A 5000-nucleotide genomic window follows, 5' to 3' on the forward strand; every position below is an offset into this window, starting at 1 on the left:
AGCGTCTACCGATTTCGCCATATCCCCCTTTCTTTTTGAGATTAGGATCTCGTTGTGATGTCATTCCTTTTTCTTTTTCTTTCATTTATACTGGAACCATTGAATTCATTAGATACCGATTCCTATCTCGAAAACGTGTTTTCTCCTCTTTGATTTTCTTAACTATCTTCTATAGGAGACCTTTTTTTGTCCAATCAAAAATGATTTTATCATTTCGGAATCCGCAATTCAATATAGATGGATATATACCCCATCTATATGTCTCTCTTCCTGCCATTTTGCCATTCAATTTGGAATACTTGAACGGTCGATTCTTTTTTTTATCTTCACTTTCGCCTGAAAGCGGAGGAATGTCTCATTAGTTATAACTAACCATTCCATTAAACAATTAGAATTTGAAATAAATATAGAATGAGAGATATATATGATATAGAATAAAATATAGAACTGTAATAAAAAATCAAAAGGATTTCAAATGACAAAAAAAGAAATGAAAAAGAACATTTACCATTCAAATGGAAAATGAAAAAAAAGAATATTAACAATATTTACAATCACTATTTAATAATATTAGTATTAGAATTGTTATTAGAATTGTGATAAATCGAAATTCTATATCGCTATATTAATCCTTATGTTCTAGAATATTCAATATAATATTGAATAGTTAATAACTAAGATTCCAATTCCAATAGTTTAGTCAATTACTATGCATATAAGATTTCTGTTATGTGGGCCCGCTTAGCTCAGAGGTTAGAGCATCGCATTTGTAATGCGATGGTCATCGGTTCGATTCCGATAGCCGGCTTTTCCCTATTCTTTTTTTTTATTCCATTTTTTAGATGATTGATAATGTTCCTTTGAAATCAAAGAATATTGAAATAGCGCCTTCTTCCTTTTCCAAAAGCTATCAATTTATTATAGGAACTTCCAATTATGTCGGGAAAGGATTATATATATAATAGAAGGGGGTCTGTATATTTATCCAATTCATCCCATTCTTCTTTTCTTTATAGTAATAGTACAAGTACACTATTTCAGTAAACTTCGCTTCATTTAGTTCAGTTTAGTTTTAGTTTAGGTTTATTCTGTAAAATAAAATTCAATAAAAAATAAAATAAATAGAAATAAGAATTAATTCGAAATACTAAATAAGAAATAAGAATAAGGAGTCTTTATGTCGCGTTACCGAGGACCTCGTTTCAAAAAAATACGCCGCCTGGGGGCTTTACCAGGACTAACTAATAAAAAGCCTAGGAACGGAAGTGATCTTAGAAACCAATCGCGTTCCGGGAAAAAATCTCAATATCGTATTCGTCTAGAAGAAAAACAAAAATTGCGTTTTCATTATGGTCTTACAGAACGACAATTACTTAAATACGTTCGTATCGCCAGAAAAGCCAAGGGGTCAACAGGTCAAGTTTTACTACAATTACTTGAAATGCGTTTGGATAACATCCTTTTTCGATTGGGTATGGCTTCAACTATTCCCGCAGCCCGTCAATTAGTTAACCATCGACATATTTTAGTTAATGGTCGTATAGTAGATATACCGAGTTATCGCTGCAAACCCCGAGATATTATTACGGCAAAGGATGAACAAAAATCCAGAGCTCTGATTCAAATTTCTCTCGATTCATCCCCTCATGAGGAATTACCAAACCATTTGACCCTTCACCCATTCCAATATAAAGGATTAGTCAATCAAATAATAGATAGTAAATGGGTCGGTTTGAAAATAAATGAATTGCTAGTCGTAGAATATTATTCTCGTCAGACTTAAACCTCAGACTGAAACCGAGGGTTCGGAAAATTTTCTTCCCTTTAGGCGAAGTAAATTAACCTAAGGTTAAGTAAGATAAATCCGAGTTTGATCTGGATTTCCCCCATTTTTGTATCATAGACCAAGGATCTATTTTCATTCCTTGTCTACTCTTTTCTTTCCAGTATTTTGATTATTATTATTTTTTAGTATTCTATTTTACGCGTCACAGCAATTAGGAATTGAGAATCTATATCTTTAGATCAAAGAAGGGTCTAGCTGTTGGAATAATGGTATCCATTGCTATTTGAGCCCTTGTTGTTAGTAAAATTGGTGAATTAAGCGAAGGTACGGAAAGAGAGGGATTCGAACCCTCGGTAAACAAAAGCCTACATAGCAGTTCCAATGCTACGCCTTCAACCACTCGGCCATCTCTCCTACATAACGATTATGACCCAAAAACCGAGTGAATAGCGAGTCAGTCATAATCCATATTCCATTATTGGATAGGTATGATCAATCCATTTTAACTGAAAATTTTTCATCAAAGTCAAAGCAAAGAACGATTTTTCTTTCCTTCGAGGCTCCGGGATAAAGATACAATTTTGCGTAAAAATTGTGAAAAAAAAATTCGATTCATGTTTGCAAAAACAACGTTCCCTTCTTTTTCTTTTTCTGATATTTTTATAACGGATTAATTCAATGAATTAGAACGAATCAACTGATTGATGGTCTATATCTTTTAGACTATAGTTAATGGATACTCTTAAATCATAATTCTAATTATATAGACTATGATTCCATACCAGAAAAATTTTCAAATTACTTTTCGGTTTTGGAGTTCTCAACAACAAACACCTACCCCTCTATTAGAATAGAAATTCATAAAAAAAATTTAGATTTGATTGTATAGTGTATACCCGTTATGTACACAAAATTGGCAGTTATTCTATTTTCATCATAGAATGATTATTCGGTCTTTTTTCTTCTTTGTAATTTGTATCATGATTCAATCAAAATTTCTCGAGTTCTTCGAATTTGTAACTTCACCGAAATCGGAATAGTTCCTATACTACTACATTAGTATGAAATCGAATCGCCTTGAAATATTTCTTATTTCTTATCGATTCCTGTCAAAAAGGAACAATTGGAATAGAGGATTCATATCTTTTGTTTTTTTCTTAAAAAAAAAAGAAGTTTTTATGTTATTTCGTACTATACAATTCTTTTCTTTGTGGGATCTTTTTCCCATGAGAGGTAATGAGAAGAATTCTAGAATGGATTGCTACCTATGCCTAGATCACGGATAAATGGAAATTTTATTGATAAGACCTTTTCAATTGTAGCCAATATCTTATTACGAGTAATTCCGACAACTTCAGGAGAAAAAGAGGCATTTACCTATTACAGAGATGGTGCGATTTGATTCTTTTTTTTTTTATTTCATATTTAGTCATTTCTCTCAGTCTTACGAGGAGAAAAACACGTGATTCGAGAAAATTTTTGAAAAAATCTACGCTTTTTGAAGGTGAAGTTTGGAAATAGAACAATTCCTTCTGTCGTGTATCCTCGATTAATGCAACCTCAGATGCTATGTTTCGATTCTCGATTCTAGTATTAAGCGAAAGGTTACGCCTAGAGGTTCTGTATTACGGGTCAATCCTACTCTACTAGCGCTAATAGGCAGCAGAGGGGAAGAAGCACTACACCTAGGAATCAACAACACGAAAACTTTGTTCTAAGTCAGCCCTTTCCTTAGCGGGCTTGGGACTAAAAGAATGGTTGGGACAACAAACATCCATCTCGTTCGTCCTTTGGATACCCGTATAACCATCGAAGGCTATTGAAGTGACTAATTCCTGGAAATTAGGAGGCGTTAAAAACAAAGAAATTGTTGGAGTTATCTTATCATTTCTATCTAGTCCCAATAGGCTTGATGTTAAGAAAGAATCTCTTGCAGGAAGGTTGGCTAGAGATTTCTTGTAAAAACACTAGCCCTGCTGAGTTCATAATGAGAATATTTTCATCGTTGAATCTTTTTTGATTCTATGTATTATTCTCATTATGCACATAAGGGAGGAGCCGTATGAGGTGAAAATCTCACGTACGGTTCTGGAACGGAGATTCTTTCAATTGAATGACGACCGTAACGGATGTCGGCTCAATCCGAAGGAAATTACGCGGAAGCTTTGCAGAATTATTATGAAGCTATGCGACTAGAAATTGATCCCTATGATCGAAGTTATATACTCTATAATATAGGGCTTATCCACACAAGTAATGGAGAACATACGAAAGCTTTGGAATATTATTTTCGAGCACTAGAACGAAACCCATTCTTACCACAAGCTTTTAATAATATGGCCGTGATCTGTCATTACGTGCGACTATCTCCACTATAGAAAGAAAAAAAAAAAAAGAAAAATCTAGTAAAGTAACTAGTAGAACCAAATAGGCTTTCTACATATGCATCGTCTAAAACAACGATTTTTATCAGCTGTAGCAAAGAAAGAAACTTCATAGAAGTCAAAATAGGAAAAAATAAAAATGCCTAGCAACTTTTTTCTATGGATATAAGGCTTTAATTGATAGAGATAGAGGAAGCACCGTAAAGATCAATTAGCGAGGTTTTGGGCCGATACAATAATAACTGCGTACTTATGTCATGATGGAAGAAATACTTATCTCATGATGTGAAATAAAAATTAGGAATTAACTTATGTAATAGAGTCGATCCACTAAAGTCTTGAGCAGCGGTGTAGGATCAGATCCCAAAGATAGTAAGTATTTTCTTTCTTATGAAAGAAAGTCTTTTTCAAAGATTCTATATAAATTTATCTATGAAACCGAGATAGTTACCTTTCATAAAATTCTAACACTAGTAGAAATGCCTATGCTTTATTCTTCTGAAGGTGGGAAAAAAGATAAAACTAAATAAACGGATTATTCATCCAAATTTCAGTTTGAAACTCATGTAATTAACCTATTTGGCTTTTGGTTAACCCTAAAACTGGGATAGATCCATGAGAAATCTCATTAGATTTTATTAGATATGGTATAGATCAAAATGGGACACCAAAAGAATTGACTGCTGAGCCGTATGAGGTAAGAAATTCTCAAGTACGGTTCTAAGGGAAGGAATTGAACTACCTATTCCGGCCGGGGAGAACAGGCCATTCAACAGGGAGATTCTGAAATTGCAGAGGCTTGGTTCGATCAAGCCGCTGAGTATTGGAAA

The 5000-nt window shown here is 33.6% G+C and overlaps 2 non-coding genes across 2 annotated transcripts; one reads left to right on the forward strand and one right to left on the reverse strand.

Annotated features, from left to right (window-relative positions):
- Positions 1-735: 735 nt before the first annotated feature.
- On the forward strand, positions 736-808 carry TRNAT-UGU (transfer RNA threonine (anticodon UGU)). The gene has a single exon. It is a non-coding gene; the product is annotated as a tRNA-Thr (tRNA).
- Positions 809-2113: 1305 nt separating this feature from the next.
- On the reverse strand, positions 2114-2200 carry TRNAS-GGA (transfer RNA serine (anticodon GGA)). The gene has a single exon. It is a non-coding gene; the product is annotated as a tRNA-Ser (tRNA).
- Positions 2201-5000: the final 2800 nt, after the last annotated feature.

Source organism: Nicotiana tabacum, chromosome 24, assembly GCF_000715075.1.
Source record: "Nicotiana tabacum cultivar K326 chromosome 24, ASM71507v2, whole genome shotgun sequence".
In the NCBI taxonomy this organism is placed as follows: Eukaryota; Viridiplantae; Streptophyta; class Magnoliopsida; order Solanales; family Solanaceae; genus Nicotiana; species Nicotiana tabacum.